Genomic DNA, 20,915 nt, shown 5'->3' on the forward strand with positions numbered 1-20,915 from the left:
TAAAAAAGTAGGCACCGTTTCGAGAATAATCTGTTTATCTACTGCTCAGACATAATCCGTCTTTACCCCGCGGCCCTCGCAGCGCTGGCGTCATCTTGTTAGTGGCTTTCTGGGGGCATCTGTCAACCAGCCACCAGTTTGTTCAGCGCACACACACACACACACACACACACACACAAACACACACACCGACCAACACACACACGGACGCACACACACACACACACACACGCACACACACACATGCACACACGCACAGACACGCAGACAGACGCACACGCACCGACCCCCACACACACACGCACACACACACACACGCACACACACACACACACACACACACACACACACACGCACACACACACACACACACACACACACACACACACACACACACACACACACACACACACACACACACACACACACACACACACACACACACACACACACACACACACACACACCGACCAACACACACTAGAGTGCAGATACCCAACCCGAGCCTGACGGGACCCAACAGGACCCAACGTGCCGGGCCGCATTCGGACAGATATTTAGAAATTATGGTCGGGTCGGGTTCGGTCACATCAGCGCGATAAGGCATTTGTTGTAAAATGGTGCTGCAGCTCCTTTAAGAGATCTCAGTGCGTGTGTGTGTGTGTGTGTGTGCGTGTGTGTTCTTGTTTAACTACATTTGTGGGGTCCAAAAACCGGGAGTCCCATATACTTGTAGGGTCCAGACAGCTTTGTGGGGCCAAAATGCTGGACCCCACAAGTTTAAAGGGCTGTTTGAGGGTTAAGACTTGGTTTTAGGATTAGGGATAGAATTAGGTTATGGTTAGGGTGAGGGTATGGGTTAAGGTTAGGCATTTAGTTGTGATGGTTAAGGTTAGGGTAAGGGTTAAGGTTAGGCATTTAGTTGTGATGGTTAAGGTTAAGGTAAGGGTTAAGGGTTAAGGTTAGGCATTTAATTGTGATGGTTAAGGTTAGGGTAAGGGTTAAGGTTAGGCATTTAGTTGTGATGTTTAAGGTTAGGGTAAGGGTTAAGGTTAGGCATTTAGTTGTGATGGTTAAGGTTAGGGTAAGGGGCTAGGGAATGCATTAGGTCAATGACGGGTACACAAAGATAGTGAAACGCATTGTGTGTGTGTGTGTGTGTGTGTGTGTGTGTGTGTGTGTGTGTGTGTGTGTGTGTGTGTGTGTGTGTGTGTGTGTGTGTGTGTGTGTATGTGTGTGTGGAAAGTGGGCAGAAGAGAGATAGAGAGAGCAGATGTGTTGTATGCAACCAGAGCAGAGTTGGTGGAATAAGTTGAAGTTTTGTACACAGTGTGTGTGGTGTCAGACTGAAAGCCAAGTTCATTAATTATCTCACCAGAAACAGGATTTTAACCCTGACGTTATTCATTTTATAATGTTGGCCCTGGAGGTAACCAGTCTCCCCTGGTTTTCTGACCACGAAGCGATCAGGAAAGGTTAACACATTGAACATTTTAAATTAAACAGCTTGTTAACGTGCGCTTGTTGCCCCGTGTGCGCTCATGCGCTCATCTGTTGACATTTCCGATTGCCTTCCTACAGTTGCTTAATGAAAGCTTTCCACACAAACAAACGTAGTGTCATTAGTGTGAGAAAAAAATAAGATTTTAACTGTGCTGGCCTCGGACAGAAATAACTTAATGCCTGTCGGGCTCGGGTCAGGTTCGGTTACCGCTCTGTCGGACGCGGGCCGGGTTCGGACAGAAAAATGCGGCCCGATCAGCACTCTAAGGCTACGTTCAGACTGCAGGCCAAAGTAGCCCAAATTGGGGTCAAGTGTCCAGGTCAGGCTTCTTCAGAAGTAGTGTGAACACTCAAATCTAGCCCAGATCTGATTTTTTCAGATCAGATTCAGACCACTTCCACATGTGGTCCTGAATCCGACCCAGATCAGATTTTTTTCAATGCGACCGCAGTGTGAACAGCCAAGGCGGATTTGATGTGACTTTTACCTCAAAAACCCTCGCTGCGCCCCCTCTCCCCGCGGGGAGGGGCGGGGCCCCCTGCTTCCAGCGCGGCTGTTAACCGGGGCGGACTGTCCTCATTGTTGGCAACAGCGTGCTGCGTCTGATGTCATTGTTATTGTTCTTTTGCGCATGCAGGTCAGTTCAAAACCGCAAACAGTTCACACTGAAATCTGATATAGGACACATTTTAAAAGGTGATGTGAACAGCCTAACAAAAAATCGGATCTGAGCAAAAAATCAGAATCAGGCATTAAGACTTGCGGTGTGAATGTAGCCTAACACACACACACACACACACACACACACACACACACACTCACACACTCACACACTCACACACTCACACACTCACACACTCACCAACACACACACCTGACACCGGCGGTGGATTGTATGTAACTAAGATTTACTGTAGATTTACTCCAGTAATGTACTTCAGTCCAAATGTTGAGGTACTTGTACTTTCCTTGAGTCTTTTTCTTTTCATGCCACTTTCTACTTCTACTCCGCTACATTTCAGAGAGAAATATTGGACTTTTTACTCCACTACATTCATCTGTTACAGCTTTAGTTACTAGCTACTTTACACATGTAGTTTATAAAATCTGAAGTTTGATTCTAAAGTAAATTAGCCGACAATATAACGGCTACAAGTCCAGCTGAGATGATGAGACCATTAAACACACAACTGGTTGGATCCTTTCCAGTTCCTTTTAACTACATTTTCCTGATGATACTTACAGATTTTTATTTAAGTAGCATTTTCAATGCAGGACTTTTACTTGTAACAGAGTATTATTACAGTGTGGTATTTTACTTAACTAAAGGATCTGAATCCTTCCACCACTGTCTAAAACCGGTGTTTCCCCGGTGTTTATTCCCAGCACACTGTAAAAACGGATTTTGGAGGGTAGTAAATACAACACATGCAAATTGTTTAAATTTTACTGCAAATATATTAGTCAGTAAGCAAATATACAATAATGAGTAAATTCTACCTACATTACATATTTTATAAAAGTACATTTGCAGCCAAAACAAATATAATAAAATCTACCCCAAAATGATAAGTCTGCAGTTCAAAGTGAACATGCGTTAGTGCTGGCCAAGATCTATCGTTTCACTGGCGGGACACTGGAGTCAAGCTGTTCGGTTTAGCTAAGGTAAGATTCCTTTTTAACAGGTTGCTGTGTGTAATAAACTTATTTAATGGTTGGTTTAGAGTGTATATTTGGCTTACAAGTTACTCAATGGCAGTCTGTCATTAAAAGTTAGCAAGCTACCGAGTGCCAGCTAGCTAGCTAATGCCAGAGTTGAAAGGCTAACGTTAGCTTCTAATGTTACTAAAACGTAGCAATGTGGAGATTGTTGGAAGAAATGTTAGTTACGTTACTTCAAACTAGCTAACGTTACCTGTCGTGGCATTTGACAGTGTCACAATGTAACGTTATTGCTTTCACAGCTGAACCATGTAGGCTCTAAATGTAAGCTAGCTGTTAGCTAACATTACAGGTAATGTCACCTAACGTTAGCTAGGTAGCCGGATAGATACAGTAAGGTTACCTAATAGTATTGATAAGCCCCGACATTACCTGCTTTTGAGAAAATATATTTTAGGCCAACCTTAGCTACATAAAGTTTGGCTTACACAGCTTTCATCTTACCAAATCCGTTTGTTATTTAATATACAATACAATTGAGATAGGGGTGGATAAAAAAGGGTGAACTCAACTGTGAGGGCAGTGCAACAACCGGTCAGTCTCTGTTACACGCATATGCTAACTACAATACACAAATACACTGTAAATGAGGTGTGTGTGTGTGTGTGTGTGTGTGTGTGTGTGTGTGTTGTCAATTTGCACTCTACCCAAACAGAGTGCAAATTGTTACCTCACATTTATTGAGTAGATTCTATAGGTTGCTTTTTACAGTGCAGGCCGTGACGCGACACTCCATTGAAACCAATAAAGCTCATTTAATTCGACAGCGTTGAAAGCTCCTGTAAATGGAACTGCTTGTACTTATCCAGTAAAATAACATCCTCTCCTCAGCACCGGTCTGACAGTCCATACTGGTCTGGGTGGTCCTTGGGTGGAACTTGAAGCAATTGGAATAATTAAGTTGGAAAAGATAGCTGTTATGTATGAAAATTAGAATTGTGTATGTGGGGTGCACAAGTAATAGGGCTTTGGTTTTGCAACTGTAATTTGGTTACATGTCATTTGATTTGATATCATGTGCGTAATGTAGGCTATGTATGCGGTTTATGTGTGATTAAAATGTTGTAAACAAAAGCACCCAATTACCCTGGATGTGTTCAGACTAAAGGTGATTCAACTCTTGCTCCTTGTTGACTTCATATTTTGTTGTAGCTTCAAGTTTCATGTCACTGCTTTTGCCGCTTTTAACATTGTGCTTTTTTTTGTTCATTTTTTCTAAATGTGTGTGTGTGTGTGTTTGTCTTCCGTGCGGGAAAAAAAAGGGGACTCAATACTGGGAACCAAGCAATCGGCCCATTCCTTACAGTCATGAGCCCTAAACGGGAGCACTGCACTAGTCATTTTTAAAGATTATTTTTTGGGCATTTCAGGCCTTTATTTTTTGTAGGACAGCTGAAGACATGAAAGGAGAGTGAGAGGGGGGGGGGGAATAACATGCAGCAAATGGCTGCAGGTCGGAGTCAAACCCATGGCCGCTGCGTCGAGGAGTAAACCTCTATATATGGGTGCCTGCTCTACCAACAGAGCTATCCGGGCGCCCGCACTAGTCATTTTAAAAAGGCTTTATGATCCGGTTATAATTTGCTGTTTCCACACATACACTGTGACATTGGAGTCTGGCTCTGAGGAATAAATGGATCCTTAAATCCCCTGTTTCCCGTACTTTCATGCTTTTGTTACAAATCTCGTAAATCCAAAAGCTTATGCCATCGCAGGCTTCAAGTCCCAGAGGAAGCGTCAGACATAATGATGTTTGTTACAGAAAGACAAGAACCCTTTTCTAAGATAAATCTGGCCCTTATAGTATGTGTAAAATATGTATTGTTTTGTTTTAGGAATCATCATTTTAGATCAGAGAGAGGAAATAAAGGGTACAGGGGAAATTAAGATGAATATTATTTACACACATGTACATTGTCGTAATATTTAGCAGTTTATAAATGTAAGTTTGTTCTTATATGTTGATGATACTGTATTTTATGTGCAGTCACATTTCTTTCCTTTCCAACTTTTTTACTGAAAAACTGTCAGGATCTTATAGTTCATCTGTGAACATTATATGTCATATTATATATATATATATATATATAACATAATGCTGCTGCTCCTGTGTGTATTGGGAGAGTTAAGGATTTTGATTGCATAGCTTTGTTGGGAAGGGGTGAGGGGCTAGTTTTAGTTTTATTGAGTGTTATTTATTTATAATCCTCTCTAGATTTTCCAATGTTTTAGACACAGATATGGTGATAATAATAATGCTACAAAATGATGTGAAAAAGAGACGCACAACTACCACAAAGGGACACAAACCGACCACAAACAGACGCCAAATAACCCCAGAGACACAAAACAAGACTTAGGCTAAAGAAAACAGAAAGGACCAAAAAGAGACCCAACACGACTACAAAGAAACGCAGAAACCCACAAAGAGACACAAAATGTTGAAAAATTTAACATTTTCTTGAGAAAGGACGTCTAAACCCCTCGTCAAATACACGCACCTAAGTCTTCCACAAAGCCAGGGAAAACACCGAGGTGCTCATGAGGACCAGGTAAAAATTATAATTAAATGTTGGCCGAGTGGGTTTAGCCTTTGGGAGGGGCGAACACATTCATTCAGAACACTAGACAAAATAAGAGTTTAGTTGCAAAATGTAATGTGCAAAAAAGAAAAGTTTTTCTCAATTGCATTGTTTTTGTGTTTTGTTAGGAGCCGAAGTCACAATCAAAATTGGATTAATTGCACAGCTGTAATATAACCCACGTAGCTCTTTGACAGAATGAACTCTTCTCACACCACATTTCAACACTCGAACTGATTCCCAGAGGAGGATCATGATGAAATATGGAGGAGGGTTTGAGGGGCCAGTGAGTCTCTTTGAGGATTTGCAGCAGAAATAAGATTTAGGATTTACTCTCTTCACAGGGTGCCTCCCATGTTGTTTCCCACAGAGAAAATAGACATTTTATTGCTGGTGTTTTGGGGGTTTTGTTGTTTGGTACCCTGAGATTCTGTGAAGTGAGGATGGACACCAACAAGCGACTTGTTGGGGGGAAAGTTGTGGGCATTAACTTATTGTACAGTAGGTCAGCTGAAGCTCAGACATCACCAAGTTTGGCAATAGCAAAAGAAGATTAGAAAATGCTTTTAATCTCTAATCCGGTGGCTGGTTGACTGTCCAAATCTGTTGTTTGTTTTACTCCCTCATGTGTTGAACAGGAACAGCAGCAGCACTTCTAGTACTAGTAGTAGTAGTAGTAGTATTCAATTCAATTTTATTTATAGTATCAAATCATAACAAGAGTTATTTCAGGACACTTTTCAAATAGAGTAGGTCTAGACCACACTCTATAATTTACAAAGACCCAACAATTCCAGTAGGTTCCCCAAGAGAAAGCATTAAGTAGTAGTAGTGGTAATGGTAGTGGTAGTAGTAGTAGTAGTAGTAGTAGTAGTAGTAGTAGTAGTTGTATTCATAGGATTAGCAGAACTAGCCGTGGGTGGTTGTGCCACTAGTAGTCTGGATCAACTGAAGTATATTATCTGGATAATTGCATGAGATCCCGTCCCACCCGTTCCTCTCCCTGTGTTTCCACTCTCAAACTCACTTCTCTTTGGAGAACAACATCAAACCTGAGCTATAGAGCTACACGCTGAAAATATCAGGTTTTGAAGAATATTTGGATCGTGCAACAAGACAGGCCTGCTTGGTTCTTACAGGGAATGATTGTAAAGATTTACAAAGACTACGTTTAGGTCATTTCCTCTCTAACTGGGAGGTTTTTGGGACCGATTGGTGGGATTGCTGTGCTCTGTAAGAGCCAATGAGGTTGAACCATGTATCAGCTCATTTAAATAGGTCACGTTACTGTATTGTGTCAACAGTTCACTTCATTTAATATTGGATGTGGAGTTTTCTTTTGCGGGGTAAAAATGTTCCACCAGAACAAGTTCCTTCTCGAGACTATTCTGCAGAGCCACCGTCGCTGCGTCCGGAGCTTAGCGCCGCCCAATACGATTGTGATTGGTTTAAAGTAGAGATGTTCCGATATCGCTAGCGCCTCCGATACCGCCTAAAACGCTGGTATCGGTATTGGTAAGTACTGGAGTTTATGCAACGATCCAATACCACGTAATAAAGCCCTAAAGAAAATCTACGTTAAAGTAGTTTATTTATGTTATTTTCCCGTTATAACTGACTGTCAAACTGGATAATAAAAGAAAGTTCTGGGGCATTCATTGTTTGTGTTTGTTCATGTTTCACAAAGAGTTTAACCTGAACCACACCGACAACAGAGATAGAAATCATATCACATCCATACAGGGATAGTAGTATACAGCTGTTAAAACATAATAAAATATATGACACACTGGTATCGGATCAGTACTCGGTATCGGCCGATACGCAAGTTCAGGTATCAGAATCGGTATCGGGAAGCAAAAAATTGTATCGGACCATCTCTAGTTTAAAGAAATGCAAACAACCCAGAACATCTCCTGTCCCAGAATGCAACTGTGTTGTAGCCAAACCTTACTCCACAGCGATTTACATAATGTCTTCACATCATTGTTCGTAAAGTCTTAAGCCCGAGACACACCAAGCTGATAATCGGCCGTCGGACAGTCTGGTGAGGTCAGTAACTCGAGTCTGTTTAGTGTGTTCCGTGCCGTCGTCCGTCTGAGGGGCCCTCGGCCTTCATTTTGGCCGATTTGACATGTATAATCACAGGACTCAAATGACCCATCTGATTGGTGGAGAGCTAACCGGGAAACAGGGAGCTGGAGGAGCATGACTAGAGTCTCTCAAAATCTGATGAAAATCTTTTAAACCTTTGTTGATCTAAAATGAAGTCAGATTCAGCAACTGCACGGCCTATTTCTCTCTTGAAATGTTCTCAGAAACACGTTTCGGTGAACTATTTTAGTACAATATGAGATCGTATTCTGAACGAGCCGCCATGCCAGTCTGGCTTTGAATTTCTGGAGAAGCCAGACCCACGTGGCGCTTTCGTCCAATCAGCTGCCGGTTTTCATTTTTGGGCGACAATACAGATTAGCGCTGCCTTCTGTTATGGAGACGTATTACGTCTCGTCTCTTTGGTGTGTTCTGAGGAACTTTTTGGACCGACTTGGGGAGACTGATCAGTCCGACTGGCTTTTCTGCCGAGGGTCGGCCGTCTGGTTTGTGTGTCTGGGCTTTTAGTTACACCTCTGGTTTTTGTGCTTCATCATAGTTCTTTATGGTTCAGTTAGCAGAACAGTTATTATACTTTATGGTCCTTTGTTGTGCATTTCTTGTGGAGTTTTGTGGTATTTAATGGTGCATCACGGTCATGGTTCTCAGTGATAACACTTCACATTTGGCTCTGCCTGCCAATCTCTCCTCTCTCCCTCTCAGCTGTTTTATCTAACAAAGCAGAAAGCCTCTCAGGGACACCGGAAATCCGGCTTCAGTTATCATTATATTATGTTTAAGTAAGTATTTTTAAAACAGCCTCAAAGCTGAAAGTACATAACTTTGACATTTGATTAAATACTCCACAGCCATATTATTGCCAAAGGCATCTGACAAAAACGGAAATGAAAAAAGAAATGATATGCAGGAATATGTATCTAGGGTTGCAGGCAGTTTAATAAAATGGGAGAATTGATTTAGTATTCAAATGGATGTGCTACCTGCTAGAACGGCTTAGTCTTAATATGTAGCTTGAGGGCTGATCATGTTACATATATTCCCTTTTTTAAATTCCAAACAGTAGTTCACTTTGGTCCGTTTAAAATTAGTAATTTATGTCTTTTTGTCAAGGGAGCAAAACCTGTCTACAGGTGAAATGAGTCTGAGGGTTGTCCCCACCGGCATTGCAGACGAGAATGACAGATAATCCAGTTAATTTAGTCTGTCGAGCCTCTCCGTTTAACCTTTCACCGTTAAAAATAATCCTTCCCGTCTACCCCGCAGCCGTCTCTCCTTCCTCCTCCAACAACAACAACAACACAGACGGGTTACAAGACAAATCCCTGTTTCTGATCTGCAGCGGTGGAAGAAGGATTCAGGTCCTTTACTGCAGTAAAAGTACTAATATAAAAGTACTGCATTGGAAATGTTACTTAAGTAAAAGTCTGAAAGGATCATCAGGAATATGTAGTTAAAGTATTAAAAATAAAGAACAATCCTCCCATTGTAGAAGGAGTAAAGGATCCAACCAGTTGTGTGTTTAATGGTCTAATCATCTCAGCGTGACTTGTAGGTCGTTATATTGTCGGCTAGTTTACTTTAGAATCAAACATCAGATTTTATAAACTACATGTGTTCTGTGTGCAGGAATCTTAATGTGTAAAGTAACTAGTAACTAAAGTTGTAACAGATGAATGTAGTGGAGTAACTAAAGTATAATATTTCTCTCTGAAATGTAGTGGTGTAGAAGTAGAAAGTGGCATGAAAAGACTCAAGTAAAGTACAAGTACCTCAACATTTGGACTTAAAGTCCCAGTGTGTAACGTGTTTAGTTGTTAATCATCAAAATCTGTGTTGCCCGTTCACCAACTTGTTGTTGTGGTTTGAAATTTTACATTTGCGTTTGCATGAACTGAGGTAGACGCTCCTTATTCATGTGCCATCTTGAAATACGTTAGCCGGTACGGGACAAACAGGACATACTGCTCCACCTGTGTGTGTGTGTGTGTGTGTGTGTGTGTGTGTGTGTGTGTGTGTGTGTGTGTGTGTGTGTGTGTGTGTGTGTGTGTGTGTGTGTGTGTGTGTGTGTGTGTGTGTGTGTGTGTGTGTGTGTGTGTGTGTGTGTAAGGGACATTCAGGACATACTGCTCCGCCTTTCACGTTTTCTCGGTCACATGATACACTCACAGGTGCTGCTAATGCTGCTAACGAGTATCGTAGCTCCCCGGGCCACTGGCTAGTTTGAAGAAGGAAACATGGAGGACCACACGTATTCAAAATCCAAATTTCAGGAACAGGAGTCTTCTTCTTCGCCAAGAAAAAGAGAAAAGGAGTTTGAAAAGAGCAAGAGACTGACTTTTTGAAGCGTGAAGGCTACCGTAGCTGTAATACCTACTCTGAACTGGGTGGTGCGAGAGAGTTGATTGTGATATAGGATCTCAACGCTAGACGGGAGAAATTCCCACACATTGGACCTTTAAGTACAATACTGGAGTAAATGTACTTAGTTACATTCTACCGCTGTTGAGCTGAACCTGCTGTTGATCAACTCTTCCAAATTATGTGTTTACAGAATAATCCATTCATGATTTACATTCTTAAAGCTATAGTGCGTAGTTTCTGTCGCAATTAATGATTAATTCCGGCGCGTCCATTGATACAAGTCCTCCGTGATCGTGCACCGCCCACCTTTTGTTTTGGTGTTATTATTGATGAATATAAAAGAAAATGGCACCTGAAGTTAGACGACGGACTGGACAGTCAGATTGAACGGTTTGTACGTATTTGATGTGTCTATTGTTGCATCATATGTTAAGTCCTCGCACCATGTGAGCAGGGTTTTCCTAGTCTATACCCACTATGTTCAACTTCCGGGATTGCTCCGGTGCCGCCAGAAATCCCCCCCGATGTCCCTTTTTTCGGCCAGATGTCCGTCCCCTTCCTCTTTCTTTGTGTTGGCGTTCTAACCTCAGGTGGATTTGTGAGGACTATGGTTAACTGCTCCTCAGATCTCTGCAGGGTAAATCCAGACAGCTAGCTAGACTATCTGTCCAATCTCAGTTTTCTGTTCCACGACTAAAACTACTTTTGAACGTACACATGTTCCACCAAAACTAGTTCCTTCCCGAGACTATTTAGCAGAGGCACCGTGGCTCCGTCCGGAGCTTAGCACCGGCCAAGGCGATTGTGATTGGTTTAAAGAAATGCCAATAAACCAGAGCATGTTTTCATCCCATCCCGGAATGCTGTGTGGACTAGCCAGACCCTCCTCCGCAGCGCTGTGAAGGAAGGTCTGACAATGCGAGACTAGGGTTTCCCCTACCATTATAAGTCTTAGGTGCAGCACCCGAGTTTTTGGCAGCACTTATGCAAAATGATTGTGTAAAGCGCATAACAATGAAAAAAGCATCAAACTAACTGAAAGACTTTTCTCAGATCCAAGGATTAACGGTGGACTTCTTTAAAGGTCCCATGACATGGTGGCCTTGACCAACTGCCACTTTGCTCGTTTGAAAGCCATGATGTCTCTCTCTCTCATGGGTGGGCCAAATTCTCTGGGTGGGCAAAGCAGAGAAAGGGGAGGTAACCTTGCTCCTTAAGACCTCATAAGGAGAAGATTCCTTATTGGTCCATCTGAGCTTTCATTTTCTCAAAGACAGAGCAGGATACCCAGGGCTCGGTTTACACCTATCACCATTTCTAGCCTCTGGAGGACCATAAGCAGGCTGGGGGAACTCCTATTAATGTTAAAAAAACTCATAAAGTTAAATTGTCTTACCATGAGACCTTTAAAAGGTCCAATATGTAATATTTGTACTGTAATAAATCCAAAAATGACACCAATGCCTCATCTGATATTAAGGAAACATGTTAAACTGAAATACTATTTTTTCTGACAACAATGCTAATGTCAGTATTTTTTCTTTTTGAAATTTACATTCCGTGACGGAATTTATGTTTATGTTTTGATCTGTGTGTTATCAACGGCCCAGTTTGACAGCCAGGCCGGGTTGCCAGATATACCTGTAAAAACGTAAACCCAGCACGCTACAGCTGTAACGGTAGTACAGCCATGAAAGCAGCAAACAAACAAACGATCAACGGAGATAGATTCTACATGACATTAAAAAAAAGAAAACAGCATGTTTCTAACAGTTGCGTGACCAGAGACGTAACAACTCCCTGGTAAATATTGGAGATGTATTTGAAAGATGGAGACAGCTTAGATCCCAAAAGGACACAGAGTTGGCTTATTTTCTCCTGAACATGTAAGCATTAGCTTCAGGCTAATTTATCACAGCTACTAGGGATGGGCATTTTTTGTCATTTCAACATTTGTGTACTCACATAGAATTATATAGCTAGAGTACCCGAGTTGGTTACTCTCAAAAACAATTGAGACATAGCCAGTAAAGTGATCCCGACCGGTCCTGGCTAATGCCGCCATGCTAACCCTCCTAACTGTTAACGTTACCGGGAGGACCAGGCAAGCAGCCCATGGCTGTTTACAGCCTGTAGCCTCTTCAGCGGCTGGAGCCAACAACGGTGAGTTATTTTAAGCCACGAGAGGGGGGCTGTAAATCGGAAAGAGAGGACTGTGAGTTTGCAGTGTGTTTAGCGATTGTTGCCGTAATTCTCAACCTCCGTGAACTTCGAGTCTGGGCAGGAGGGGGCGGGGGAGACGACTCTACAGTATTTTGAATTGGTAGTGCAGTAACTATTTTAACCCTAGCTGCCAGTATTACATACAATATTACATATTGCACCTTTAACAAGTTTTGTCTTTTAGCTTTTTTTGTGCGAGACCTTCCGTGAGGAGAATCAGAACGCTGCTCATTCCTCTTGTGGCCATACTGAAAAGACTTCATATAAAAGTCAAAAACATGTTTGCAAAGCCTGCAGCTCCGATGCCTCGGGGTTCGTACAGAAACAGAGGACTTCAATGGGCTCGGCTGTTTCATGTTACGCTTCCTCTGCAGCGACGTGCGTTCTCCCGTGATACAGATCATGTATGCCAAATCAGCTGAAAGACACTTTGAACAATGAACAGGTTGGCACATCAGCGGCATGACAGGATTCAAAAACAGAGCTGTTACACAAGTTTGAATCAAATATAAAGCTGTGCAGGCCAAACAATCTTGCTGCAAACTGGTTCCAGCTTCTCAAATATGAGGATTTGATGTGTTTTTTCTTGTCAAATCTGAATTACTTTGGGCTTAGGACTGTTGGTCAGATAACAAAAGCAATCTGAATGCTTCACCTCGGGCTATGGAATTATATTTTACGGTTTTTCACTATTTTCTAGCAGTGTATTTTTCCACTGATTTGATCTTTCACATGCAGTTTAGTGCGTTTGAATTAGAGGGTATATTTCGAAGCAGCTTGTCTATAAACACTGTTGTGGATATTTACTACATCTAGCCATTCTATTCATTTGTTACATTTACAAAAAAACAGAGCTGTTACACCACACGTTCGACCACACATGAAGGCAGCGGAGAGAAAGAAAAGAGGTGAAGCGACTTTGCTTTGTTGTTGCAGGACACGGTCACCTGTTCACCTGCACTCCTCGGCGGTTTCCCGCTTACATTAGCGTCGTCGGGACTCTGCTGCAGGCATTCATACTAAATGGAAAGACCTGCATTTTTGCCGGGCGCGGTTGTACCATCTCAGGGTTTGCCCCGCCATTATAAGGTTGAGATGCAGCACCCGAGCCATTTGGGGCAGCGAATTAATACAATACTATTGAACATAGAGGGACAGAATAATACCGCTCCGAAAATTATGTTAAAAAGAGACGCAAAACTACCACAAAGAGACACAAACCCACTGCAAAGAGATGCCAAATGACCCCAGAGACCCCCCAAAATAATTCTGATTGGTTTAAATAAATGCCAATAAAACAGAGCACGTTTTCCCATCCCAGAATGCTGTGTGGACTAGCCAGACCCTACTCCGCAGCGCTGTGGAGGAAGGTCTGGCAAAGCGAGACTAGTGCATCCCTTAAACTGCTTTCAGGTTCCCCTTAACATGAGACACACAGTGAATGTTCCTGGGTGGGTGAACTAAGTTGGTAGTGAAAAGCTAATGTTAGAAAACTACATAGTTGTCTCATTAACTCAATTAGGATGTAATTGAGACTGAGCGCTCTATCATTAGCACATCATTTGTAATTTATACACACACCATATTTACAGTTTAAAGTGATTAGCTTGACAATAAATTGCCCTTGGGTCTTATCTGCACACTTGCAGCGAGCCAGATGCACAGGCTGCATTAACCCGACAGATCAGATGGAAATAAATTCTGCAGAGAGAGTAAACGCAGAGCCAAAGGCCTGTTTACACGCCGCCGCTGCAAAACCCACTTTGTGTGCGCAGCCCAACACCAGCCACTCTCTCCCAACTGGGGCATGAGACTCTAAACACACACAGGATGATACTGTAATAAATAAACTGTATGCACTTCATAGGAGTGTCTCCATTTCAGTTTTTCTCCACCACATTTCAGAGGAAAATGAATGTGATCAGGGAAGGCTTGTATCATGTGAACGCGCCGGCAGTGTTGTTGTCATTACTTAGAATTCCTCATGGGGGGGGGAACAGAAACTATGCAATATAGCTTTAAAACTGAGTACACAGCAGTGTTTTCCGTCGCTTTGTGGAAGACTTATGTGTGTGTATTTGGCAGGTGGGGCGGGGGGGTGGGGGTTTAATTTCGAATGTGTGGTCCTCCATGTTTCCTTCTTCGAACTTGCCGGGGCCGGGAAGCTACGATACCAATTAGCAGCACCTGTGAGTTTATCATGTGACAAAGAAAACGTGAAAGGTGGAGCAGTATGTCCTGAATGTCCCTTACACACACACACACACACACACACACACACACACACACACACACACACACACACACACACACACACACACACACACACACACACACACACACACACACACACACAAAAAGGTGGAGCAGTATGTCCTGTATGTCCCTTACAGGCTAACGTATATCAATATGGAGCATGAATATGGAGCGTCTAACCCAGTTCATGCGAATACAAATATATAATTTCAAGCCAAAAGGAATACTTGGAATTGATGGAGGTAGTAAATATTCATGAAAAAGGACAAGTTGGTGAATGGGCAACATTTTGATGATTAACAACTAAACATGTTACACACTGGACCTTTAAGATTTTATTTTCATTTTAAGATAACTTTTTGGCCATTTATAGGACAGCTGAAGATATGACAGGGGAGAGAGAGAGAGGTAATAGCCGCTTTCTGACCAAGTAGTTACAGGACCGTAGTTCTAGGAAAAGTCCACTTCTAAGCAGATCTACTAACTACTCTCCCCCAATAACGTTTTTTCCATTTGCATTCACACTGGCCAAGTGGACATAGGGACTATAGGAGAGGTAAGGGAGGGACCATAGGGACTATAGGAGGGCTAAGGGAGGGACCATAGGGACTATGGGAGGGGTAAGGGAGGGACCATAGGGACTATAGGAGGGCTAAGGGAGGGACCATAGGGACTATAGGAGGGGTAAGGGAGGGACCATAGGGACTATAGGGACTATAGGAGGGCTAAGGGAGGGACCATAGGGACTATAGGGGGGGGTAAGGGAGGGACCATAGGGACTATAGGGACTATAGGAGGGCTAAGGGAGGGATCATAGGGACTATAGGATGGGTAAGGGAGGGACCATAGGGACTATAGGAGGGGTAAGGGAGGGACCATAGGGACTATAGGGACTATAGGAGGGCTAAGGGAGGGACCATAGGGACTATAGGAGGGGTAAGGGAGGGACCATAGGGACTATAGGGACTATAGGAGGGCTAAGGGAGGGATCATAGGGACTATAGGATGGGTAAGGGAGGGACCATAGGGACTATAGGAGGGGTAAGGGAGGGACCATAGGGACTATAGGAGGGGTAAGGGAGGGATCATAGGGACTATAGGATGGGTAAGGGAGGGACCATAGGGACTATAGGAGGGGTAAGGGAGGGACTATAGGAGGGGTAAGGGAGGGACCATAAGGACTATAGAAGGGGTAAGGGAGGGATGCAAGCATGGCTACGGTCTTTATAGCGTTAAAATCAGAAAACAAATACACCAAAAAAAGTATGAACTAAAAATACTAAATCTAATGTATATAGACGGGTAGAGAAACAGGTATCTCTTGTATCTCTGGCTGTGGACGTGTATGTGTGTGTGTATTTGTGTGTGTGTGTGTGTGTATGTGTGTGTGTGTGTGTCCATGCTTGTGGAGTTTAACTCCAAAAAGACCATTAACCACAGGTTCCCGTTAACGTTATGATGGACATGTGTTGTGATATTTAAACGGCGAAATAAAAGCCTCTTATTTAGGAGAGCGGTCTGAGAGACCTCCAGCTTACAGGGGTGTGTGTGTGTGTGTGTGTGTGTGTGTGTGTGTGAGACCGGTCTGAGGGACCTCCAGCTTACAGCGGGGTCTCCGAGCAGGACTGGCCCAGCGAAGAGCTAGCGGCCGGGGCAGGCGCCTGCTGGCTGTCGCCTCACTTCATGGAGCTTCTCAACTCCGAAAAATTTGAAGCAAATTGTCAATTCCGCATCAATTTTCACAAGGCTGCCAATATATTTGAAATCTTAACAGTTAATTTCTTGCCTAAAACGTTGTCAGAAGTGAATTTAGTGATGAATAAGATGGCGAAAACTGTTAAAATTGTCCCGTCGTTGGTCCGTCTGTACTGGAAACACGACCCTCGTTGACCTAGGTCCCTATGCTGAAAAGACCCTGGCCTGAAGTAGGAGCTGAAAGATGTTACAGGAACTGCAGCCAGAGGAACTTAAAAATCCCCAAATTGGTCCAGTCGTAACACGAGAATAAAAAGGGTTCTAGGAATTTTATGTTCTAGGAACTGCAAAAATCCCTCCGGTCGGAAAGCAGCTTATGACATGCAGCAAAGGGCCACAGGGTCGGAGTCGAACCTGCTGCCGCTGGGTCGAGGAGTAAACCTCTATATATGGGCGCGCACTCTACCAGGTGAGCTACCCAGGCAGCCTCTTTAAGCTTTTTTTGAGTGTTATTTATTTATCATCTGCTCTAGCTTTTCCAACATGTTAGACACGGATGTTAATAATAATGTTTTTTTTGATTTATATTTGAATAACATCACGTTTTCTTGAGGTCTTCGACAAACCCAGAGGAAAACAATGGATAGGAGTCCTTCTTTCACCCCCTGGCTTGTAATCTGCAATCTTTGTCCAACATGAAGAATAGTCTAGCGGGGGGGAAACTGTCTCTGCCACTTTATCAATGAGCACGATTAAAGCAACAAATGACCTGACAGACCTGCTAATGAGTCAGCTTTTCACTACGACCACATTAGGGCCGTTTTACTAGTTTGTTAAGTATGATAAATGGGGATTACTGGTGGGATGAGATAATGTGGTCAGACTGACTTCCTGCCCCCTCTGTGAGACGATGCTGGTGATTTTCCTTTTGGGGCCGGGTAAAACCTCTCCAAAAATATTCTCTAAGAATGCTTATAGTGTGCTTTATGAAAGGGTCTGTACCAAAGAAAGAGGTTTTCTTTAGTCTGTAGGATATGGTTTGTATGCCGGGGTGTTTCTGCAGCACCAAATCACTTCATTCTGAATGATTTGACACAATATTTGACTTAAATAAATATTGGCACCCGCTCTTCCCCTGGGATTTGGACATTGCACTAGTCTATCTATGTTGGGATTTCGATGCAATTGCGATTAATTGTGCAGCCCTATTTTAAAAAGCCTCCATCATCCTTACATCATCAGAACAACTTTGGGCTTTGTTGTCAACGTCAACCAACCCTGATGCTTACTGTATATGAAAGGGTTTCTTTACAGACGCTGAAAGAACCTTAAAAAAAACCATCGTGATTGGTGTGTAAAGAAGGTCGTCTTAGCCCTCGAAGAGTTGACATTTGGAAAGGGAGATTTATCCGTCTACATGTCTCGATACCCGACAGCGCGTATGACGGAGAACCTTGCAATATATTGGGTGAAATATGTTGTTTTGAAAAGGCCAGATATAAAAAGGTTGAATAATGAAGGCACTGAAGTTTAAAATTTGGTGTCAGTGTGGATTGAAAAAAACTAAAACTGAGTATTTCTACGTGAAAGAAATGTAATAGTATTGTAATGGCAAAATTACATTTAAGCATAATTCCTTATATTTTTATGTTTTATTTCTACTTTAATTCTCTCACAAATGCTGAAAGGGAGTTTATCTCATTTCCACATGTAGGAATCTGATTCACAAAGTCTGGAACATAATGTGAGCACAGTTTGTCTGAACAGATAAATGGGTACAAGGCCACTGCCTATTCAGTTTTTCCCATGCCAGTTGAGATGTAACTGGGGTGGGGCGGGGGGTAAAAGAGGAGGCGAGATGGCTCCAAGAGGTCTCGTGTTTTTACATTTGTCTTTTATGTGTATCAGATTGCCTGTAAGAATTGTAGCGTCATAATAAGCCAAGTGCGTGTGTGCTGTCACTCTGAAGATGCATATAAGCCTAGTGTTTCTGTTCACTCATTTGAAGAACTTTTTCCACAAAAAAAGCTGAATGTGCTTTTTGTGAAACTATGATCCTCCTATATTTGCAAATATATTTTTAATAAAATACAAAAACCTATTTGTTTCACTTTAGCAAACTTTAAAACTTTACTCCTGCTGCAAAAGAAACTTCCACAACAGTATCACGAAATGTCTCTCTTTTTTTAACTGTGAAAACACATTAACAAATTATAATTAAAACAATTCAAATCAATTGGTTAACTGATATTATGAAAAAAACTGGTTAGTGCTGAAGTTGTTTATTCCAAAAACGGATAGCTAAGGTACCTAAATATTGTACTCAGATAATTGCAGTGGCTTGATTTTAACTAAGTACATGTACTCCAGTACTGTACTTATGTGTCCAAATGTTGAGGTACTTGTACTTTCTTTTCATGCCACTTTGTACTTCTACTCCGCTACATTTCAGAGAGAAATATTGGACTTTTTACTCCACTACATTCATTTGTTACAGCTTTAGTTACTAGTTACTTTAGTTACTCCGCTACATTCATTTGTTACAGCTTTAGTTACTAGTTACTTTACACATTAAGATTTTCTACAGTGTGGGATTAGCACTTTTACTTAAGTAAAGGATGTGAATACTTCTGCCACCGCTGGTTATTTGTCTTGCAAAGGCCTGACATTTCAACCCTAGCCAGACGCAGCACGAACCGTTCCGATCCAGTCCGAACAAGCCCGAACAAGCCCGAGAAGGTCGCTCACACATTCTATCACCGAGCCGACGACTGAAACCAACGCTTTCACGTCAGAACTTTCTCCGTCTCTCTTTATCTCTTAATAACACAAATATTGAGGGTACATTAATCACATCATGGGAAGAAAAACCACCCTTGTTGCATAAAGTCATGTAGCTTCTTTAGAAGTCCACTCAACTAGCTAGTGATTTTAAAGTAAGTTAGCTAACGTTACGTTAACCGTGTATGGAACTACGGGTAACGCGCAGCAACATTTACAGCGGCAGCTCAACGGTTATTAACCAAATATATAAATACAGTAATTAACTGCTATAGTCGACCCTTATTACAAACGTTTTAAGACATTTCAACACTGATAAATAACAGAAAACAGTAAGATAATTAAAATGTAATTTTTAAATTACTCACACAACTTTGCTTTGAGAGAGGAATCATCGTGGCAGAAATGAAGTTATCCAATGTCCTTTTGAAATATTAACCAAATCCACAACGGGAGAAACTTCCAGAACGTTACGTCACAGATAAACCACTTACAAACTTTATTGACAGTTGACAAGAACATTAACGTCAAATGTCCACTTATTTAGCTTATCAAAGCATCCATGACAGGTAAACACCTAACAGACAACAACAGGTAGCCTACCAGGTGAAGTAAATTAGCGAGTCGCCACCTGCTGGCTGCATGTTTTTTAATGATTCAGCTGCAGCAGTTTGCAATTACATTTTTATCATTGTGAATTTATTTTTTTGAAAATAATATTTCAGGTAATAAAAAAATGTTCAAACCACCTATTTTTACAAGATCACATTGTTACACAAGACATTTTTTTGATTTTTAAAAAAATCTTTTTAAAAATCTCTTTGTGGCAAGATGTTAATAAAAAGGTAAAGAAAATACACATGGGATGAAGGGAATATATTTCAGGTTAGGGTCAAGCTTACTTTTATTGTCTCCCCTAATAGAAATGTAAGTAAGGGAGATTTATTTATTAATATGGTCTTCTATCTATCTATCTATCTATCTATCTATCTATCTATCTATCTATCTATCTATCTATCTATCTATCTATCTATTTAATTTGAAATGTATTGTTAGGAGGATAACCCCTTGAGATGAAGCATGTTGTTTTCGAGGGGGTCCTCGCGACATAAGACAACAACAATAAAGCACTCACACTCCTAAAGCTCTTAGATCTTAGAGACCCAGGCAGGCTATTCCAGTCTGAAGTGGCTTTCAATTTAAAGGTACGTCCACCACTCTCTTTGTAGATGTTTGGCACAGTGAAGAAGGGATATTCAGTGTGTCTCAATCTATAGCTGGGTGTATATGGAATTAAATATTCCTTCAGGTAAGAAAGATAATCAGAGCAGGTTTAAAAATAACCTGGTACCAGTGATATTGTCTTCTGGCTTTTGGTGATAATAAGTTCAGTGAGTCATACATTACACAGTGGTGGTAAGAGGACATCTCAGCACACTCTATCTATCTATCTATTTATCTATCTATCTATCTACCTGTGTGTCTTTATCTCTGTGCAAAGATCTTAGGCTGAGAGCAGCATTCATAATGAGGTTGAGAATCCTCCATTCTGTTTGATTTCATGAAATCAAAAGGTTTCTGCAGGTTTGTGACAGAGGCTGAAGATTGATTTCAGTCCGGTTATCCTGGATGCAGAGATCTGTCATTTCCGGTGACATGTTTGATGTTTTGTGCAC

At 41.9% G+C, this 20,915-nt stretch overlaps 1 protein-coding gene across 1 annotated transcript in view; it reads right to left on the reverse strand.

Annotated features, from left to right (window-relative positions):
• The window catches only part of impg1a (interphotoreceptor matrix proteoglycan 1a), an 88,634-nt gene extending 68,796 nt beyond the window's left edge, over positions 1-19,838 (reverse strand). The window contains exon 1 of the mRNA XM_028604662.1: positions 19,608-19,838. The gene's annotated coding sequence lies outside the window, so the exon portion shown is untranslated. The remainder of the gene's footprint in view (positions 1-19,607) is intronic.
• Between the last annotated feature and the right edge of the window lie 1,077 nt (positions 19,839-20,915).

This window comes from Perca flavescens, chromosome 18 (genome assembly GCF_004354835.1).
Source record: "Perca flavescens isolate YP-PL-M2 chromosome 18, PFLA_1.0, whole genome shotgun sequence".
NCBI lineage: Eukaryota > Metazoa > Chordata > Actinopteri > Perciformes > Percidae > Perca > Perca flavescens.